The sequence below is a fragment of the Bos grunniens genome, chromosome 12, assembly GCF_055505025.1.
Source record: "Bos grunniens cultivar Pamir isolate PY7600 chromosome 12, Bosgru_T2T1.0, whole genome shotgun sequence".
Classification (NCBI taxonomy): Eukaryota; Metazoa; Chordata; class Mammalia; order Artiodactyla; family Bovidae; genus Bos; species Bos grunniens.
The window spans coordinates 58,630,397-58,653,932 of NC_141176.1; positions in this window are offsets into that span (position 1 = coordinate 58,630,397).

Below are 23,536 nucleotides of genomic sequence, written 5' to 3' on the forward strand. Positions count from 1 at the left end.
CTTTGTTCATAGTGATGCTTTCTAAGGCCCACTTGACTTCACATTCCAGGATGTCTAGCTCGAGGTGAGTGATCACACCATCATGATTATCTTGGTCATGAAGATCTTTTTTGTACAGTTCTTCTGTGTGTTCTTGCCACCTCTTAATATCTTCTGCTTCTGTTAGGTCCATACCATTTCTGTCCTTTATCAAGCCCATCTTTGCATGAAATGTTCCCTTGGTATCTCTAATTTTCTTGAAGAGATCTCTAGTCTTTCCTATTCTGTTGCTTTCCTCTATTTCTTTGCATTGATCGCTGAGGAAGGCTTTTTTATGTCTCCTTGCTATTCTTTGGAACTCTGCATTCAAATGGATATATCTTTCCTTTTCTCCTTTGCTTTTCACTTCTCTTCTTTCACAGCTATTTGTAAGGCTTCCTCAGACAGCCATTTTGCTTTCTTTGCATTTCTTTTTCTTGTTCTTGATCCCTGTCTCCTGTACAATGTCACGAACCTCCATCCTTAGATTCATCAGATACAACCTGTTAGTGTTAATTTATCCAGTATTTATTGAGCATGAATCTTGCAATTAGAACTGGGTCAAACTTTGGAAAGACATATCATAAACAGTACTACATACAAACAGCTGATCACATCATAAGAGGAATAAGATATGATCTGAAGAGTGTCTTCAAAAGTTGCAGGTTGTGTTTGAATAATTAGATATGAGTTCAAGTTCATGGAATCCTAGGGAGAAGCTTTAGCTGAATTTTCATTAGGTTGGCATTGGGTAAAAATTCATGACAGGTGAGCATTTATGAATTGAGTCTTAATTATGACTGTGACTGAAGTTTGGCCAAGAGTTGCTTGCATTTCACTACTTGAGGTCAATATATGCACATGAGAGTTCAATAACAGTTTAGATATGTCTGTTGTAACAAGTTTTCACTGTGTATTAGAAAATTCTTGAGTAATATTCATACTAATGAAAACAGAAATCATCTGAAATTTTGGTGATAATTTTTTTCAAAGGAAGATATTTTTCATGCATATGAATAAAGAACACTTTAGAATTAGAGACTATAGTGACAGAATTTTATCTCTATAGATTGTTGTTGTTCAGTCACTCAGTTGTGTTCGGCTCTTTGTGACCCTATGAACTGCAGCATGCCAGGATTCCCTGTCCTTCACGATCTCCTAGAGCTTGCTCAAACTCACGTCCACTGAGTCAGTGATGCCATTCAACCATTTCATCCTCTGTCCTCCCCTTCCCCTCCTGCCTTCAATCTTTCCCAGCATCAGGTTCTTTTCTAATGAGTCAATTCCTCACATCAGGTGGCCAAGGCATTGGAGTTTCAGCATCAGCCCTTCTAATGAATATTCAGGACTGATTTCCTTTAGGATAGACTGGTTTGATCTCCTTGCAGTCCAGGGGACTCTTAAGAGTCTTTTCTACCACCACAGCTCAAAAGCATGAATTCTTTGGCTTTCAGTATTCTTTATGGTCCAACTCTCACATCCATACATAACTACCGGAAAAACCACAGCTTTGACTAGACGGACTTTTGTCAGCAATGTAATGTTTCCACTTTTTAATATTCTGTCTAGGTTTGCCATAACTTTTCTTCCAAGGGGGAAGCGTCTTAATTTCATGGGGGCTATCACTGTCTGCAGCAATTTTGCAGCCCAAGCAGATAAAATCTGACACTATTTCCATAGTTTTACTTAAAACTATCATTTAAAAGTGACATGTAATAAAACTATAAAAGATGGTGGTTTGGTCTTTCATATGACAGTTAAAATAAAAAAGAATGCATGTGATTTGGGTAAAAATATATTATAAATATATATATGCATATATTATGAGGAACTGAATATAATTTAGATTTCTAACTTATGGAAAAATATTAAATATAACTTCCACAGGTGGAATATCATACGTATTCAAGATTTGCCTAATTATTTTAACTAACTTTGCAAGATTGGGTTGTGAAATTATATTATGCTTTTTCTCTTTTTTTTTCTTTTTCCAAATTGGCTTGTTTAAAGACTCAAGAATGTACTTAGAATAGAATGATTTCAAAGTTTAATTTAAACCTTTCATTAGAGAATGTTGCTTTATTAAAATTTAGTGGACTATAATTTTTTAAATATTTGTAATTTTTAAATATGATAAAATTATAATTCATTTTATTTCATATAAAATAAACTTGCTAAAAGTGCACAATAAAGTTTAGTTGTATTCTTCTATTGTGACACCCTATAATGCAAAGGGCTTCCCTGGTGGCTAAAATGGTAAAGAATCTGCTTGCAATATGGGAAACCCAGGGTCAGTCCTTGAGTCAGGATGATCTTCTGGAGAAGGAAATGGCAACCTGCTCCAGTATTCTTGCCTGGGAAATCCCATGGACAGGGGAGCCTGGTGGGCTCCAATGAATGGGGTTTCAAAGAGTTGGACACAAATGAGCAAATATCACATACTGGAAAAAAGACAATGCATGCTGGAGAATTGATTTATAAACCACAGGAGGCCTAAGAAGTTTGATCTCTTTGATAAGGCAATGGCAACCCACTCCAGTACTCTTGCCTGGAAAATCCCATGGACGGAGGGGCCTGGTGGGCTGCAGTCCATGGGGTCGCTAGGAGTTGGACACGACTGAGCAACTTCACTTTCAGTTTTCACTTTCATGCATTGGAGAAGGAAATGGCAACAACCCACTCCAGCGTTCTTGCCTGGAGAATCCCAGGGACGGGGGAGCCTGGTGGGCTGCCATCTATGGGGTCGCACAGAGTCGGACACAACTGAAGCGACTTAGCAGCAGCAGCAGCATATCTAATCTGTATTTTATTAAATTAAACTTTTTAACATTTTAAGATGTAAAGTTTAGTTGTACATGTTCTTAGAATTGTAGCAGGTTTTTAAAAAATTTATTTTAATTGGAGGATGATAATTGCTTTTCAATGTTGTGTTGATTTCTGCCCTACAATAAAGTGTATCAGCCATAAGTATACATATATCCTCTCCTTCTTCAACCTCCCCAATCCCACCCATCTAGGTTGTCATGGAACACTGGGCTGGGTTTGCTTTTGTATTTTTAAGATTCCCTCACTTGATTTAGCTACATTTTATCCAGAAACAAGAGTATATTTTATGTATGTTCTATTTCTTGTTCCATCCACTTTATTAAGTCAAAATATCAAAGTAAGAAAATGAGTTTAACATGATCAAATAGTAAGATAAACTTAATTATATAGAGAAATATATTTCTCATTATAAATTAAATTCATTCTACATTTGGCTATAATATTTCACATTCAAAACAGATTTCTGCAATTTCAAATCTCTGTGTAGCACATAAAATTGAGTTGAAAATAAACATTAAGGAGATACAATTTTAAATACTGTAATCTTTATAAATCACCTATGACAAAGTTTTTGTTGTTGTTTTTCCATCTAAATGGCCAATTAAGATGGTGTGTGACACATTATGGAATGAATACACATTTCTGAGATAGTCCAAAATTGAAGTCATTGTCATGTCGTTTGGATGTGATACACTGTGTCTTTCCTGGTGGTTCAGATGATAAAGCATCTGCTTGCAATCCAGGAAACCCAGGTTCTATCCCTGGGTTGGAAAGATTCCCTGGAGAAAGGAATGGCTACCCACTCCAGTGTTCCTGCCTGCAGAACTCCATGGAGGAGGAGCCTGGCTGGCTATAGTCCATAGGGTGGCAAAGAGTCAGACACAACTGAGGGACTAACACGTCCACTTCCACACTATGAACAGTAAGATAAACCAAAAGCTTTGGTCACATCTAAACATGATGCAAATGAACTTATTTACAAATCAGAGATTCATAGACTTAGAGAATGAATTTATGGTTGCGAGGGCAGGGGTGGGGAAATGTTAGGATAATTAGGTAGTTTGGGATGGAAAGGTGCATACTGCTATATTGTAAGTGACTAAACAGGGGCTTCCCTGGTGATTCAGTGGTAAAAGTCTCCACCTTCCAATGCAGGAGGCATGGGTTTGATTCCTGATCCAGGCAGATCAATCCCACATGCCTCGGAGCAGCTAAGCCCATGTGCCACAACTGTTGAGCCTGTGTTCTAGAGCCCAAGAGCCACAACTACAGAAGCCCACACACCCTAGAGCCTGTGCTCTGCAACAGGAGCAGCCATCTCAATGAAAAGGCCACGGACCACAGCCAGAGAGTGGTCCCCCTCACTGCAGCCAGGGAAAAGTCCTAGCAGCAACAAAGACCCAGCACAGTCGAAAATAAATAGAATGGATTAAAGAAAAGAATGTGGCTAAAAAATATATTAAATAAAATGGATGACCAACAAGGACCTACTGAACAGCACCAGGAACTCTGTTCAAAGTTATGTGGCAGCCTGGATGGGAGAGGAGTTTGGGGAGAAGGGATACATGAATAGTATGATTGATTCCCTTTGCTATCTTCACCTGAAACTATCACGCATTATTAATTGGCTATACTCCAGTAGAAAAGAAAAAGTTTAATAATAAAAAAATAAAATAAATGCAATTGAAAAAATTCACTTTTCATAAGAGAACGCCAGTTTGAATTTTTTAAGTGATTCTCATGAAATTAACTTTCAAGTACTCTCACTTTTCCTTTGAAAACAAAAGTTGTCAGTGCTTCAGTTTGTCTCTTTCTCTTGTGAAGAAGTGAAGTAATTGAGGAAACAACCTGATTTTGTTCTATGCCCAGAATTTAACTTCCTGGCTCATATTCTACGCACAGCTGTCAAGGATGTAGCTAAAGAAAAAGCACAAGGAAAATTGAAAAGTAAATCAATTGTTGATATTTTTAAGAATTTTCATGATAATTAAAAAATCATTTGTGCATGATATCAATGTTGCAGTTAAAGAAAATGATAGGATAATTATAATATTCAATGTGTATCATTTGTATTATATAAAATTATATGTATTATGTTATATATATATACATGACACATAATAAATACATATATATACATACACACATGGGTTTCCCCAGTGCCTCAGTAGTTAAAAAAAAAAAATCCACCTGCAATTCAGGAGACACGCAGGAGACATGAGTTCAATTCCTCGGTCAGGAAGATTGCCTAGAGAAACAAAGGGCAACCCACTCCAGTATTCTTGCCTGGGAAATCACATGGGCAGAGGAGCCTGGTGGGCTACAGTCCATGGGGTTATAAAATAGTTGGAGATAACTTGGCGACTAAAAAGCAACAACATGTACACGTGAGTGTGCATATAATTATGATATATAAGCTCATGTGTTTAAGTTTCCTAGCTACAAGTGAATATGCTGCCATAGACTAATTATCATTTAAACAGGATCTAGATTGACTATCAAGAGACACTGAAAATGAAAAGTTTCATGCCATAGTAGTAAATACTAAAATTCACACCAGAACATGGGAGACCTCTTTATATTGAGAGTGTTTACGTGCTTAAAAGCCCTATTAGTTCTGCCCTCCAATTTTAATACTGGATTCTGAGAACCATGAAGGTTAATGATTCATGATCATCAACTAAGCATTCTCAGAATAGGACTAGAATTTGTATTTCTTTATTCCAAAAGTGTGTCTCATTTTATTACACAACTGTGTCATTGTATTGGAAACAGATTTATGTAGAAGAACATGGGCATCTTTAATTGAGTGTGGAGTGGGTACTTTGATGGAGAACTGTATGCCAGTTACGTCACCTCCATTCACATTCATGTAAGTTGTTTTGAAAATTCTTACAGATTTATTGAGGTATAATTGATATACAAGAAATTGCATTTGTTGAAGGTACACAGTTTGACAGAATCTAGCATATGCAGCCATGAAAACATCGCAACAATCAATCCCAATGTTGCCTTTGGTTCTTTTACATTTGCATCTTCCCATCTCTCTGTGCATACTATCTCCAGTCAACTGCTGATCTGCTCTCTGATACTGTAGATAGCTCTTATTTCCTAATTGTATATACATGGAATGATACAGTATATACACTTCTTTCACTCTGCAAAACTGTAAAGATTCACCTATGTTCCTATGCTGCATCATTTCTTCACTCCATTTTTCCTTTTTTGCTGAATAGTGTTCCAAGGATATATAGTGTTTGTATTTACAAAGTGATACATGTTTGTTGTGTCCCACTTTTTACTAAAACATAAAACATTTGAGTAAGAGTACATGATTTGTCACATACTTTTGTTTATTCTGGAAGTAGGTGTATGTTTGAATAACAGGTGTATGTTTGACTTAAAGTAAAGTTTTCCCAACTCGTTGCTCCAATTTTTATATTCGGACTGCCAGTTTATGATGATTGCGGCTGCTGATACTAACCATTTTTTATTGTTCTGTCTTAGTCATTCTAAGAGGTATGGAGTATCTTGCTGATTTTTTAAATTTGTATATTCTTTATAACTCTTGATGTTGAGGATTTGCTTATTAGACAGCATAATAGCTATCTACGTGCAATATCTGTTCAAATATTCTGCCCATTTGTTAATTGAGTTATTTCTTTCTCCTAACTATTGAGCTATGTGAGTTTTTCACTTTTGTTTTCTGTTTTTTTTTAATTCTGGATTTCCATCCCTATCAGACAGATGATTTAAAAGTAATTTCTTCCAATTTTTATTGTCCTTTCATTCTTGATGCAGTGTCTTTTAAAGAACAGAAGTTGTGAATTTTGATGAAATGCTGTTTACCTGTATTATTTTAAATGACTGTTAGTGTCATATCTAAGAAACCTTTGCCTAATCTAAGTTCAGAATGGTTTTCACTTGTTTTCATCTAGCCATTTTAGAATGTTATGTTTTCCATTTGGTCTGTGATATATTATGACTTAACTTTTGTTCGTGGTAAGTTCATTAAGAGTTCATCTTAATGTTTAGTAGCATTGAGTAGCATTATGAAAGTGAAAGAGGAGAGTGAAAAAGTTGGCTTAAAGCTCAACATTCAGAAAACTAAGATTATGGCATCTGGTCCTGTCACTCCACAGCAAATAGATGGGGAAAGAGTGGAAACAGTGGCTGACTTTATTATTTTGGGCTCCAAAATCACCACAGATGGTGATTGCAGCCATGAAATTAAAAGACGCTTACTCCTTGGAAGGAAAGTTATGATGAACCTAGACAGCATATTCAAAAGCAGAGACATTACTTTGCCAACAAAGGTCTGTCTAATCAAGGCTATGGTTTTCCTGTAGTCATGTATGGATGTGAGAGTTGGACTATAAAGAAAGCTAAACACTGAAGAATTAATGCTTTTGAACTGTGGTGTTGGAGCAGATTCTTGAGAGTCCTTTGGACTGCAAGGAGATCCAACAAGTCCATCCTAAGGGAGACCAGGCCTGGGTGTTCATTGGAAGGACTGATGTTGAAGCTGAAACTCCAATACTTTGGCCACCTGATGCAAAGAGCTGACTCATTTGAAAAGATCCTGATGCTGTGAAAGACTGAGGGCAGGAGGAGAAGGGGATGACAGAGGATGAAATGGTTGGATGGTATCACCGACTCAACGGACATGGGTTTGGGTGGACTCCGAGAGTTGGTTGTGGACAGGGAGGGCTGGCTTTCTGTGGTTCATGGGGTCACAAAGAGCTGGACACGACTGAGCGACTGAACTGAACTGAGTAGCATTTATTAATGAAGCCATCTGGGCCTGGGGTTTTCTTCCTGCAAAAGTTTTAAACTATAAATTTAATTTCTTTAATGGATATAAGGCTATTATTTTATTTTTTTTGAAGAAAGTTTTCTTTTTTTTTTCTTTTTTTTTTTTTTTGAAGAAAGTTTTCTAAATCTTGTGTTTAAGGAATGTATTTCCTTTAAATTATTGTTTGCTCTTATACAATTATCCATAACATTCCTTTATTATTATCTTAATATCTGTAAAATCTGTAGTGATTTAATATGTATACATTATGATATTGGTAATGTGTGACATGTCTCTTTTAGCTTTGATCAGTTTGGGTAAAGTTTATTGGTTTAATTGTTAATTCCAAAGCCTGTACCAGCCTTTCCCTGGTCATGTGTGATGGCTTTCTAATTTCACTCATACATGCAGTTAGTTGCTTTTGAATTCTCTAGTCTTTAAAGTCTAGCTCCTGAAAGGGGAAAAATATAAGACAACTGATGGATACCTACTATATACATGGAGAGTTCTACTTAAGCACTGTTCAGTTCAGTCACTCAGTCATGTGTGACTCTTTGCAACCCCATGGACTGAAGCACAACAGGCTTCCCTATCCATCACCAACTCCTGGCCTTGCTCAAACTCATACCCATCAAGTCAGTGATGCCATCCAACCAGCTCATCCTCTTTCATCCCCTTCTCCTTCTGCCCTCAATCTTTCCTAGCATCAGGGTCTTTTCTAATGAGTTGGTTCTTCACATCAGGTGGCCAAAGTATTGAAGTGTCAACTTCAGCATCAGTCCTTCCAATGAATATTCAAGACTGATCTCCTTTAGAATTGACTGGTTGGATCTCCTTGCAGTCCAAGGGACTCTCAAGAGTCTTCTCCAACACCACAGCTCAAAAGCATGAATTCTTTGGTGTTCAGTTTTCTTTGTGGTCCAACTCTCACATCCATACATGACTACTGGAAAACTATAGCTTTTACTAGACGGACCTTTGTTGGCAAAGTAATGTCTCTGCTTTTTAATATGCTGTCTAGGTTAGTCATATCTTTTCTTCCAAGGACCAAGGATCTTTTAATTTCATGGCTGCAGTCACCATCTGCAGTGATTTTGGAGCCCAAGAAAATAAAGTCTCTCACTGTTTCCATTGTTTCTCCATCTATTTGCCATGTGGTATCCTAATATATATGAGAGGGAAATCTAAAAGAAAGGGATATATGTATATGTACGGCAGATTCACTTTGCTATGCAGTAGACATTAATGCAGCATTGTAAAGCAACTATACTGCAATAAAAAATAATTAATGAAAACAGTGACGGTGTTGGAAGGGAAACATGCTGGCCTTTAAATTGCCTGGAAATGACTTGAGCTGGTGAGGATGGGGCTTGCAACAATGGAGGAAAGGTGCCACGTCATCTGCACTCCTCAAGTCAGAAGCAGTATGCAGTGACAGAGCACAGACCCCTGGTATTTCAAGGTCAGGGTAATTTTTGCATCAGTAACACATGCATAGCTACATGCCACAGGGATAAGACATGGGAGACAGGTAGCTGGTGCAGAGCTAAGAGCTCACATTAACAGAAATTAGTCACAATTCACCCATCCAGCCTTCTTCTAGAACTTGCAAGCCTTCAGTAGACTTCAGAGTACCAAAATAGTAACACCAGACAGATTCTTCCAGTCCAATTATTGTCTCCAGACGGAGACAGGTTCCCGGTGCTTCTTACTCTGCCATATTGCCAGTTCCTCTTCTATGATACTCAATTTTAAACCAGGGTTTTTTTTCCCCTAAAAGGCTTTAAAATCACATATAATAAGATTCAAATTCTGATTCTGACACTCGGTAATGTGATAATGATGAACAAAGTACTTAAATTCTTTGAACTCCATTTTTAACTTATAAAATTATGCTATTATCATTAATCTGGAACACATTTATTGAATTAAAGTATTTAAAATTTTTAAGACAGCTGACTAGTGTCTGACATATCAAGGGCTTCCCTGGTGGCTCAGACGGTAAAGAATCTGCCTGCACCAGAGTATCCAGAGACCTAGGAATCGATACCTGGATCATGAAGATCCCGTGGAGAAGGGAATGGCTATCCACTCCAGTATTCTTGCCTGGAGAACTTCATAGACAGAGGAACTTGGCAGGCTGTTTTTCATGGGATCGCAAAGAGTCGGACACAAACTAGTTGACTAGTGTCTGACATATAGAAATCACTAATTTAATGACCCTTATGATGAGAGGCAGAGAAACCAGAGATCAAATTGCCAACATCTGCTGGATCATCAAAAAAGCAAGAGAGTTCCAGAAAAAAATTTATTTCTGCTTTATTGACTATGCCAAAGCCTTTGACTGTGTGGATCACAATAAACTGTGGACAATTCTGAAAGAGATGGGAATACCAGAATGCCTGACCTGCCTCTTAAGAAACCTATATGCATGTCAGGAAGCAACAGTTAGAACTGGACATGGAACAACAGATTGGTTCCAAATAGGTAAAGGAGTAAGTCAAGGCTGTATATTGTCACCCTGCTTATTTAACTTATATGCAGAGTGCATCATGAGAAACGCTGGGTTGGAAGAAGCACGAGCTGGAATCAAGATTGCCAGGAGAAATATCAATAACCTCAGATATGCAGATGACACCACCCTTATGGCAGAAAGTGAAGAACTAAAGGGCCTCTTGATGAAAGTGAAAGAGGAGAGTGAAAAAGTTGGCTTAAAGCTCAACATTCAGAAAATGAAGATTATGGCATCTGGTCCCATCACTTCATGGCAAATAGATGGGGAAACAGGGGAAACAGTGGAAACAGTGGCTGACTTTATTCTGGGGGGCTCCAAAATCACCACAGATGGTGATTGCAGCCATGAAATTAAAAGACGCTTACTCCTTGGAAGGAAAGTTATGACCAACCTAGACAGCATATTAAAAAGCAGAGACATCACTTTGCCAAAAAAGGTACATCTAATCAAGGCTATGGTTTTTCCAGTGGTCATGTATGGATGTGAGAGTTGGACTATAAAGAAAGCTGAGCGCCGAAGAATTGATGCTTTTCAACTGTGGTGTTGGAGAAGACTCTTGAGAGTCCCTTGGACTGCAAGGAGATCCAACCAGTCCATCCTAAAGGAGATCAGGCCTGGGTGTTCATTGGAAGGATTGATGTTGAAGCTGAAACTCCAGTACTTTGGCCACCTGATGCAAAGAGCTGACTCATTTGAAGAGACCCTGATGCTGGGAAAGATTGAGGGCAGAAGGAGAAGTGGACGACAGAGGATGAGATATCGGATGGCATCACCGACTCAATGGACATGAGTTTGGGTGGACTCCGGGAGTTTGTGATGGATAGGGAGGCCTGGTAGCTGCAGTTCATGGGGTCGCAAGGAGCCTGAACTTATGATGAGATTATTTTTACACATTAAAAACCTTAAATTTAATATACCACAAGGCATTTACAATAAACTGTAGCAAAATCTAGGAAAATATAAGTCCTGGAAAGGGTCAGTTTTTAAGGCCCTATATAAGGATTCTATTTATAATGAGTGTTAAAATTTCATTAAAATATTAATCTTTTTCTGTAAGTCTCCTTTCCTATTGATTTGAATGTATAGCTGGCATTAAACTCTGTGGAATTTTGTACACTGTAAGATAAGTGTGGGAGAAATTTCTTTGAATAATATTTTACTTATCTGTCGCCTCCACAGATATCTCTAGATAAATCATGGGACACATCTTGTCTTAGAGTAACTTGGCAGAAGAACTACATTGCATTACTTTTTCTCTGATTTTGAAACATGATACAGTTGAAAGGAAATAGATAACATTGTTAGTTATGTCTTGAGTAACATACATTGAGTCAACTGTTACTTGCTTAGTTCTCTTCTACCAATCATTATTATAATCTGCTTTGAATATAAAATAAGAAGTGATTGTATTAAGCAAATAAACTATAGTTACAAGTATCAGTATGAAGTAATATCTTATCTTTAAAATTATTCTAAACAGGAGAAATGGGATGTATCATACTGGGATATATAAGTTATTTCTTGAAAGTAATAGAGATATATTTTTCTAAACTAATAATTAGTGGTGTTAGCTATCTTATATCACATTTGTTAATAAGGACATAAAGGGAATGAACATTAATTACCTATCCATGGTGAAAAGAAAAACAGAAATATTTATTGTAAGAGAGTGAGCTATGTATATGTGACTAATGATGTTTTTCACTTTTAAGAAAAAAAAATACTCTCTGATCTCAGTTTTTAAATGTAGTTATGTGATAATAAACTTTTTAAAGGTTTGTCTCTTCTAGGAGAACCATTTTTAAAAAGGCAAAAATCTTTTTGTTGTTTTTGTTAGATCAGGAAGTGACAAATATTGGAATTTCTATTTTTCCCCTTCCATACCAGTTGTATTTGGAATTTTATCAACATGCTTTCACGATTGCTGATTATTTACCCTGGTGAATCTTGTCTGTTCCCAAGCACATTGCAAGAACTCTTCATTTCTGATACTGTTCTTTTCTACTATTTGCTTTTTCCATGTCTCGACTTTCTGTTGAAATTCATCATTTGTTCACATGGATTATCCATTTTTTGAACTTTCATGTTTACAATACTTTTATTTAATTCTCTGGCTAAAATTCCCGCACCTAAGTATTCTTTGGATTTCTTCTATTGACTATTTGGTCTCCTCTCTTACGCGTAGTTTCTAATGACTTCTGTGATATATGTCTTATATTTTTACTACGTAGTGGACATTTTATTTAATAATACATTGGAGAGTCAAAAATATTTACCCTAACAAAGGGAGAAGTTTTTTTTTTTTTTAATTGAAGTATAGTGATTTACAATGTTATATTAATTATTGCTGTACAGGTGATTCAGATATATATATATATATGTATATATATATATGTGTGTGTGTGTGTGTCTGTGTGCATATATATATATGTATATATACATATGAATATAGAAGAGAGCAAATAGTCAGTGGAAGAAATACCAAGTATACTTAGCTGTTGGAATTTTAGCCAGAATTAAAATTATTATAAACATGAAAGTGCAAAAAATGGACAATACATGTGAACAAACAAATTTCAACAGAAAACTGAGACATGGAAAAAGCAAATGCTAGAAGAGAACAGTATCAGAAATGAATTGTTCTTGCAATGGTTAGGAGCAGACAAGATTTACCAGACTACCACACAATTGCACTCATTTCATATACTAGCAAAGTAATGCTCAAAATTCTTCAAGCCAGGCTTCAACAGTATGTGAACCGAGAACTTCCAGATGTACAAGCTGGATTTAGAAAAGGCAGAGGAACCAGAGATCAAATTGCCAACATCCATTTGATCATCGAAAAAGCAAGAGAATTCAAAAAACCATCTATCTCTGCTTCATTTACTACACTAAAGCCTTTGACTGTGTGGATCATGACAAACTGTGGAAAATTCTGAAAGAGATGGCAGTTCCAGACTACCTTACCTACCTTCTGAGAAACCTGTATGTAGGTCAAGAAGCAATAGTTAGAACCAGACATGAAACAACGGACTGGTTCCAAATTGGGAAAGGAGTACGTCAAGGCTGTATATTGTCACCCTGCTTATTTAACTTATACACAGAGTACATCATGTGAAATGCTGGGCTGGATGAATCACAAGCTGGAATCAAGATTGCCTGGAGAAATATCAATAACCTCAGATATGCAGATGACACCACCCTTGTGGCAGAAAGTGAAGAGGAACTAAATAGCCTCTTATTAAAGGTGAAAGAGGAGAGTGAAAAAGCTGGTTTAAAACTCAGCATTCATAAAACTAAGATCATGGCATGTGGTCCCATCACTTCATGGCAAATAGATGGAGAAAAAAATGGAAATACTGGCAGATTTTATTTTCTTGGGCCCCAAAATTACTGCAGATGGTGACTGCAGCTATGAAATTAAAAGATGCTTGCGCGTTGGAAGAAAAGCTCTGACAAAACTAGACAGCATACTAAAAAGCAGAGACTTCACTTTGCTGACAAAGGTCCATGTACTCAAAGCTCTGTTTTTTCCAGTAGTCATGTATGGATGTGAGAGTTATAGAACACTGAGTGCTGAGGAATTGATGCTTTTAAACTGTGGTATTGGAGAAGACTCTTGAGAGTCCCTTGGAGTTGAAGGAGATCAAAGAATCAATCCTAAAGAAAATGAGTCCTGAATATTCATAGGAAGTACTGATGCTGATGCTGAAGCTGAAGCTCCAGTGTTTTGACCACCTGATGCAAAGAGCTGACTCACTGGAAAAGACTCTGATACTGGGAAAGATTCAAGACGGGGGAGAAGGGGATGACAGAGGACGAGATGATTGGATGGCATCACCAACTCAATGGACATGAGTTTGAACAAGCTCCTAGAGTTGGTGAAGGACAGGGAAGCTTGGCATGCTGCTGTCCCTGGGGTCATAAAGAGTTGACTGTGACTGAGTAGTGAACAGCTAAATATATATGCATATCTATATCTATATCTCTACTCTTTTTTAACATTCTTTTCCATTATGGTTTATCACAGGACATTGAATATAGTCCTCTGTGCTATACAGTAGGGCCTTGTGGTTTATCCATCCTATATAAAAATGCTTACATCTGCTAGGCCAAACTCCCACTGCATCTCTCCTCCTAGGCAACTACTAGTCTGTTCTCTGTGTCTATGATTCTGTTTCTGTTTCACAGATAGGTTCATTTCTGTCACATATTAGAGTCCACATATGAGTGATATCAGTGGTATTTGTCTTTCCCTTTATGATTTCATTTAGCATGGTAATCTCTAGTTGCATTCATGTTACTGAAAATGGCATTATTTTGATTTTTTATAGCTGAATAGTAATCCATTGTGTATATGTACCATGTATTTTTTATCCATTCATTGCTGGTGGATATTTAGGCTGTTTCCATGTTTTGGCAATTTTGAATCATGATGAATGTATGGGTACATGTACCTTTTTGAATTATAGTTTTGTCTGAATACATGCCCTGGAGTGAGCCTTCTGAATCATATAGTCATTCTATTTATATTTTTTTGAGAAACCTCCATACTGCTTTCCCCAGTGGCTACATGAACTTACATTCCTACCAATAGTATTGGCAGTGTCTTTTCTCCACACCCTCTCCAGCATTTATTATTTATAGGGATTTTAATTATCATCATTCTGACTGGTGTGAGATGGTACATCATTGTAGTCTTGATTGGCATTTCTCTAATAATTAGCAATGTTAAGCATCTTTTCTGGTGCCTATTGGCCATCTGTATGTCTTATTTGAAAAAATGTCTATTTAGGTTTTCTTCCTATTTTTCAACTGGGTTTTTGTTGTTGTTGTTGTTATTGAGTTGTATAAGCTGTTTCTATATTTTGGAAATTAGGCTCTTGTCAGTTGATTTGTTTGCAAATATTTTCTAAAGTAAGCAGTTTTTCTTCTCTCAAGCAAATTGAGTGAGGAATTGAGTCAATATAATCTTTAATAAAGTTAACAATTTAAGTTAATCTGTGGAGTTTGTTGTCTGTTTAGCTATTTTCAGTGCATCATTGGCTTCAAATGTTTTGAGTGTGGAATCAAGATTCCCCCTGCAGAGAAATCCACAGCGCTGTAGACTTTTATAGTCAACACACATCCTTCTGAAACATTTGAGTATTCTTTCTGTTTTATAGCCTATCTTTCAGCTGTTTTTAGCACCAAGAAATTTTCTTTGCCCTCAAATCCAAACGCCAGTTATATTCACTCTGTAAGATCTTGCTTTCTTGTGGTCCCCTCTAGACTTCAGAATGGAGCTGTAGTGTACTCAGTGAATTTCTGGGATGTCTCAACTCTCAGCCATCTCATATTATGCTATTTCCAGACTGGGTTAAACAAGGCACCAAACGCTTCAGGGACCTCTTTCGTCAAATCTCCTTTCTGATCTCAGCTTTCTGCATTACCACCCCATATACTTTTTGAAGGCCTGTGGGTCTCATATTGCCATGAAGTGTTCACTAAATTTTTTCTAGTTTCTCTTTATGGTCATTCATATAGTTTTGTCTTTTTATTTCTACACTACCAGAGATGAGTCTTTTCCAGATGATGGGCTTGTGTCTTGCTAGAATTTACTTTTATGTTTCTTTGCATTCTCATCTTTTGGTGGATTTTTTTTCAAATGTAATTTTGTAGCTAATCATGCTTTTTGTTTTTAGTGAGATTGAAGCAACAGTGCCTTGTAATATTTCAACCAGAACTAGAAATTCTAGTACCTTCAGTTTTATTTTTCCTCCTATAAATTAGTAATTACAGTTATTTATAGAAAATAAATATGTGAGAGTTGAATTATAAAGAAAGTTGAGTTCCAAATAATTGATGCTTTTGAACTGTGGTATTGGAGAAGACTCTTGAGAATCCGTTGGACAGCAAGGAGGTCCAACCAGGTCAATCCTTTAGGTCAATCCTTTAGGTCAATCCTAAAGGAAATCAGTCCTGAATATTCATTGGAAGGACTGATGCTGAAGCTGAAACTCCAATACTTTGGCTACCTGATGCGAAGAACTTGGCAAAGACCCTGATGCTGAGAAAGACTGAAGGTGGGAGGAGAAGGGGATGACAGAAAATGAGATGGTTGGATGGCATCACTGACCCAATGAACATGAGTTTGAGAAAACTCCAGGAGTTGGTTGTCGACAGGGAGGCCTGGTGTGCTGCGGTCCATGGAGTCACCAAGAGTCGGACACTACTGAGCAACTGAACTGAACTGAACTGATGGAAGATAAAATATATTACATTTTTTAGTAAGTGTGTGTATAACAAAGTCAAACTTTATGATGGTAACATACATTATATTTATTTACTCTAAGACTGTTCCTTCATTTCTAATTGCTGAGTCTACATTGTGATCTTTTTTTTGATTAGTGACTAGGAACTATATTTCTCTTCTGCTTCATAAAAACTTTCACAGTGTAGCATATAGAACAGAACTAGTGAATGCTTATTTGTGAATAACACTAGAGTGCAATTTTAATGTTATAACTTTGTAGTAATGTTTTTGATAAAATACAGTTACAGTCATTTTTGTGTGAATACAATTAATCTAGAAAGAGGAACACAAATGAGTCAATAATACTCATTATTCATGTGATTACCTTTAAAATAATGTGCTGTCTTAATCTTGTGTTTATTCAGCAATGTTTTCCTTTCTTCATGTTTTTAGATAGAGAGTTTAATGCTATACATAAGTGTTGCATCTCATTTTATCAATACTCATATTCCATTCCCAATACAATTTTGAAATTATTTTAAGGCCATTGAAGACATGAAGTTGAATAATTATGCTGCAGGTAATATTTAGGTATTTTTCTTAAATTTATTTTTATCCATTAATTAGTGATAGCAATTTTTCCTCTAATATAAATAGTAGCTATATTTCAATTCCCTGGGTTTTGACAATAGCTGTTCTTTGCTTTTCTAAACCAAGAACGCAGTTCTTATGGTTGACTCAAATGGTTTCAGAGAACTGTGGTAGTAAATCTTTTACAAAATAGAGTATGACAATATGGCGAGCTTATTTCATTAACAAAGTGGGCATGACATTTACATAAAGTCTAATTCTTCAATGTATTAGAACAAGAGACTCTTGAAGTCTATATTATATTTTAACATTCTCAACATCTCGATTTGGATGGGCCAGGCTACTTTACAAATATAATGCGGAAAAAAAAAAAAGCCAGTATAACATGTATGTACTCCTTGGGTTACAGCATTAACATCTATGCTTCTGTTTTGTATTTGAGGTGAAATTAGGACAAATATAATGTTTTGTTATTCATTTTATTATTCAACTTGAAATAAATCTTAGTTTATGTATGCTTAATTAACTATTTTCAGAGGCCCATAGCTAAAACCTAAGGATCTCTACCAGATTGTTTTACACAGGTCTGTTTTACACAGATTGTGTGTGTTAGTCACTCAGTCATGTCTGACTCTTTGCAACCCTATCTATTATGGTCTGCCAGGTTCTGTCCACGGGATTCTCCAGGTAAGAGTACTGGAGTGAGTTGCCGTTTCCTTCTCCAATTACATCATATTACTAGCCAGAAATCTTTGCAAAATTAGTAATTTTTATGTTTATAAGATTACATCAAAATGTATGTTTTGTTGACTTTAATGAAAAAGGAATAAATCTGGAAAATAAAACTAATAGAAAGGAAAAAAATATTAACTTGTTTGCTTTTAAAATTATAGGAGTATATTTCTAGAGAGATAAAAAAAACTCCCATAGAGGGAACATTTCTATTCTTTTAAATTTCCTTTTCCACTAGAAATTCAAGTGCTAATGCTGTCAGCTTCGAAAGCAAGGTCAAATCTGATGCAATTTGCAATGAATGTGCTACTAACTTTAAAACAGTTGAAGAAAGGAGTATATAGCTGATGACTGCAATCTATAACACAATTGATTTTTGCAACCTTATTTCTTTGTGCACTTAACTGTCCAACTTTGCTATATGGTCTTTTATCATGTAATTCCAGCTTTTGTGACAAAAGCTATAATTCATTATTTTGTGTGATTCAACATTTTACTGGATTATAATTTTTTCTTGAAGACAGTTACAAGAGGTAATGTTTATTTTTCTTAATTATATATTTTTGGAAAAGTCCTTATAAATGAAGTAGTTTTGTCTGATTTCTTTTTCCATGAATTTGTTTCATACAAGTGCACAATAATAATTAGTGCTAAAATATTTAAATTTTAGATTATTCCTTTAAATTACTAATTCATTAGTTCTTACAGCAAGCTTGCAAGTCAAGGACAAAGATAATTGGTAATGCAGTCATAGATTATAATCACTACAAGTAGATAATTATTTTATTCAAAATTTTCTGAGAATGAAGATACAGAATTCTGCTTTTTTTTTTTTTCTTTCTTGCTACTAATAAAACTGGCCCCAAAAAATTGATGAAAAAGTAAGATTAGGGAGGGATGTCAGGATGATGGGTGAATAAAACATCCCTTGCCCGTATCTCTCCCCTGACATCAATTTAGCACACTTCATAGTCAAACATGCCTTTGAGAACTTCCCTGGTGGTCTAGTGGTTAAGACATGGGTTAACCAGTGGTTAAGACATGGTTAAGACATGGGTTAGCCAGTTCAGGAGACATGGGTTCAATCCCTGGTCCAGGAAGATCCCACATACCTCAGGGCAACAAAGACCATGCTACAACTACTGAAGCCCACACACCTAGAGCCCATGCTATGCAACAAGAGAAACCACCTCAATGAGAAGCCCCTGCACTGCATCTAGAGAGTAGCTCCCACTACCACAACTAGAGAAAGCCCACATGCAGCAACAAAGACACTGTGCAACCAAAAATAAATAAAATTTAAAAAAAAAATTTAAGAAAGTCCCTTTGAGGGAGTTGTATGGATCCAGCACCATATGCCAAGGGACCCAGAGGAGTCTTGCCCCTCCATGCATCAAATAATGCATGGGGAAGCTTTGGACCCTGGCTCTGGGCCCTGAAGTGCTTCTGGCTTTGGACCCTGAAGTGACCCATGAACTGGTTCCAGCCCCTCTCAGCTTCAGTCCAGGAGGCCCTGGAAACCACTGACTTAATGCCATCACCCAAGATGAGAGAGCCTTTGTGATAGTCCAGGAATCCAGTGGACAATTCTAGCACAAATTTGGAGCAAAAATATATATACATATATATGAAATTAGACTTATTGGAGTGAATAAGAACAGCTTAAATTTACCTATGTCTTGTAACTCCCAAAGCAAAACAGCTCAAAAGAGCTCTTTTTGGCCTGTTATTTTTTTCTATGGAGGAAAGTGAGAGTATGTGAGTGAGTGACCAACCACTTCTCTAGCTAGGCAGAGCACAGTGGCAGGCACCTGTTTTTCTTTCACCCTATCCAGAGTTCTGAGTCAGGAGTGCATGATTACAGGGTGGTGAGCAGCAGGGAGAACAGTGGGCAAAACGTGCAAAGGAAGGTGACAATGGCATGTGGATCCTGTTTATCTGCATCACGGACTCTATCAGGAGGCCCACATGTGAGCTTTGGGGTAGCTCACCTGTAGATCCCTAACTGCCCAATGGGAGCTCCCCGCACTCTGTGTGCCTCTGCTACAGTCTCTCATGCCCCATGGCCAGCTAGCTCCCTGTGTGCACTCACAATGGTGCTAAGAGCAAAACTTGGCAAATGGCTAGTGAGCACGTGCAGAAAGCCAGCATGAATCTGTAGACCAGAGAGAAATCACAAACTTGAACATTTATTACTGTTCTTGGCAAAACAAAGTGGAGGCTGTTGGCACCCAACTTGCTGAATTGTAGGATGGTGAGAAGATATACACGTAAGAATTTTATGACAAGAGAAGGCAAAAGTGTGGAGCAGGCCTATCCATAGAAGATCTGAGAAAGCATTAGAATCCTTAGCAGATAAATGGAAGATATTTCTCTCCTGAAGTCAGACAGTAGAGACTGGAGGAGGTGGCTGCTATTTCAAATGCAAAAACAGAAACCCCAAACTTCAAGAACATGCAAAATCAAGCAAACATGACACCAACAAAATTTTCCAGTATCCTACCTCAATTCATGAAGGTGCTACAATTTACTTAATAAAGAATTCAAAATTGCTGTTTTAAGATAACTCTGAACTACAAGATAATACATAAAGACAATTCAATGAAATCAGTCCCACTTCTGGTTTTAAATCCAAAGGAAATGAAATCAAGATCATGAAGAGATATCTACACTCATATTCTTGGCAGCATCATTATAACCAAGCTATGGATACAACCTAAGTGTTCTTTGAGGAATTAATGCATAAGAACAGGTGGGTTATTTGACAATGGGATACTACTCAGCATGGAAAGAAGGACCTATTACCATTTATGTCAACATGGATAGAACTTGAAAGCATTATGTTAAATAAAGTAAGCCAGACAGAGAAAGACAATTACTGTATCAGATTACTTATATGAGGAATCTCAAAAAGCTGAACACAGAGAAACAGGGAGTCCAGTGGTGGTTTTCAGGGGCTGGAGATTTAGGAAATGGGAAGATGTTGGTCAAAGAGTACAAGTTTTCAATTATAAGATGAGTAAGTTCTGAGGACCAAATCCATGGCAGTGACTATGATTAACAATACACCATTATATAATGGCACCCCACTCCAGTACTCTTGCCTGGAAAATCCCATGGACAGAGGAGCCTGGTGGGCTGCAGTCCACGGGATGGCTAAAGAGTCAGACACGACTGAGCGACTTCACTTTCACTTTTCACTTTCCTGCACTGGAGAAGGCAATGGCAACCCACTCCAGTGTTCTTGCCTGGGGAATCCCAAGGATGGGGGAGCCTGGTGGGCTGCCATCTACGGGGTTGCACAGAGTCAGACACAACTGAAGCAACTTAGCAGCAGCATTATATACTTAAGAGTTTTTGAGAGCAGGTTTTAAATATTTCACCACACACAAATGTGTAATTATGTGAGGTAATGAAAGTGTTAACAAACCCTATGTGGGTATTCATTTTGCAATGTTAAATGTATCAAGTCATTATATACACCTTAAAGTCACATAATGTTATATGTCAATTATATCTCAATAAAGCTGGAAGAATCATGTAGAATTTATGAAGAAAATCAAGAAGTAAAAGATAAGAATAAAAGTATGAATTTTTTTCAGTAGTGAAAATTTAAAATATGTAATTAGTAAAATAATAGAACTAAATGCTGTGAATAAAAACCAAATATTCCTTGACTTATCTATGAATGCTCAGTCACTTCAGTCATGTCCGATTCTTTGTAACCTTATGGATTATAGCCCACCAGGCTCATCTGTCCGTGGGATTCTCCAGGCAAGAATACTGGAGTGGGTTTCCATGCCCTCCTCTGGGGGATCTTCTCGACCCAGGGACTGAACTTGTGTCTCCTGTGTCTAAAGCATTGAAGACAGATTCTTTACCTGTAGAAAGCACTAATAAAGGAAACTAAAGTGAACTGATAAAATAGGTTAGGTATGTCCGTGAAATATATGCTTGCTTTATGAGAGTTCGCTCATGGAATTTTGCTGAGTAGAAAGTTCCAGGAATCAACTCCAGCAATGAAAAAAATGTGAGCTGTCAAGAGCCATGAGAAGCAAACATTACAGATCTCTGAAGTATAATTGAACACTGACAGTATTATCAGGAAAAGGTGGTAAATTTTGGTGGATTTTGGCCTTTTCCTAGGGACTATCATCTCCCTTCTTCCAACCTTTTGACAGGGAGGTGTAGTAATGGAGGGCTGAATTCCTGGTGTGGATTCCTGGTGAGAGTTAGGCAGTAAGAACCTTATCCTCCAAAGCCTGGTGTGGGAAGGGAGGATTTTGGCTTGCCTGCTGGTTTACTGAAGGATCTGTATGAAAGAAGGCCATCTTTGCTTTTGCCTCTTGAGGCTGAAGTAACTTCCAAGGTTGCATCTGTGGAGTGAGCTTAACACAACACATAGTTTTCCTTTATTTTCTTATGGGATTAAAATTTTCAAGGAAATCTGTCAAGTCACTGGCTGGCTGCAGATATAATGGAATTGAGACTTCGGTGACCATAGAGACAAGAAATATTGTCTTTGAAAAAATAGTTTCAGAATATCTCTAAATAAAAGACAAATTCACTCCCCCAACTATGCCCACCACTCCACCAACGAGTAATATTGGCAGTCCTGGGGAAGGAATATAATCTAGAGAGAGTTAAAAGTTCTACCATGTAAACAGAGAAATAAAGGGAATATGCAGTTCTAGCTATTATTATTTTTCTTAGTTTCAAAGAAGTGAGAAATATAATATGTAATTTTTTGAAAAAAAGAAAATAAAAATACACATATCAAGTACTATACCATCCTATATGGATATTGTTTGAGAATTCTTCTTGCTGTCTATGTTCCTATGGTCTGAGCTTAAACCCCTATAGCCCACTACAGTTTACTGTAGTAATAAATGGCTTACAAAGCTTTCTGCTCTTATCCCTATGTTACGAGTAGACCAAATTAATATCTCTGTCTGGAATGGTTCTTGAAATCTAAATTTGCAGTTTGCTTTTTGTGCCAGGAAAGATGCATATTTCATTCTCATTAAAATCGTTCTACAGAATATACCAACACCATTTAGTGACTCTGAGTGATTTTCTAGGAGAGAAAAAAATAAAACCAAAATAAAAGAACAGGAAGGACAAAGGAAGACATCCCTGACACCAGTGTGCTATCTGAACAAGTCTTCTCAGGAAGCCGACTTTGGGGGAAGATGTGCCATTGTCCCTCAAGATGTCTAAGACTGTCAAGAAGCTGCCCAGGAAATTTCTTAAGTTTAAAAGAGGAAATAAAATGTTTATGATTCTTGGTAAAAACTTTTGACTAAGAGACTGATAAGAATTTAATGTATCTTTTCAGCAAAAAACAAGGAGAACTTTGAAAATAAGTAAAAATGAATTTTGCCCTTAAGAATTGCATTAATCTGAACACAGATTCCCAAGATATATTTTACAGGGATTCTCTGAGATTCTTTTAGTAGCTGCATTAAATCAAAACTACAAAAAAAAAAAAAAGTATGAGACATTATTATTACTATTTTGACATTTTGCATGTTGTTTCAAGACAACGGTATGTAAAACTACTGATATCCAGTATAAATCAAGATGGTGGCACCCAACTATATCAGAAGTCATTTTATTTTTCACTGCTACAAATATCTGTATAGTCAAAGTGATGGTTTTTCCAGTAGTCATGTACAGATGTAAGAGCTGGACCATATAGAAGGCTGAGCACTGAAGAACTGATGCATTTGAATTATGGTGCTAGAGAAGACTTTTGAGAGTCCCTTGGACGGTAAGGAGACCAAACTGGTCAATCCCAAAGGAAATCAACCTTGAATATTCA